The sequence below is a fragment of the Fulmarus glacialis genome, unplaced genomic scaffold (assembly GCF_000690835.1).
Source record: "Fulmarus glacialis isolate BGI_N327 unplaced genomic scaffold, ASM69083v1 scaffold20816, whole genome shotgun sequence".
NCBI lineage: Eukaryota > Metazoa > Chordata > Aves > Procellariiformes > Procellariidae > Fulmarus > Fulmarus glacialis.
Window position 1 is genome coordinate 35,352 of NW_009219000.1, and position 371 is coordinate 35,722.

Here is a 371-nt window from a genome sequence, read left to right on the forward strand (position 1 = left end):
CGGTCCCTGATTGTAGTGGCCTGGGCTCTGGGGAGCATCCTCCTTGGATTTGGCTTTGGGTTTGTTTCTTTGGGGGGTTTGGTTGTTGTTGTTTTTTTTTTTCCCCCCTCTCTCCATCTCCCGATTCTGTGGGCAGGGAGCGGGGAGATGCCCACCCCCCCATACCCCCCCCCGGCTGTGTAAAAGTGTATCATGGAAGCGCCAGATTTGGAAATAAAAGTCTATAAAATGGTGCTGGCCTCTCTGCCCTCTCTCCCTGTGCTCGGGATCCATGGCTGGGGCTGCGGGCGCATCGCCTGGGCTCGAGGCGATGCTGGGAGGGGGTTTGGGCAGGCGCTCACAGCCAGCTCCTGGGCTGAAGGGGAGTCACT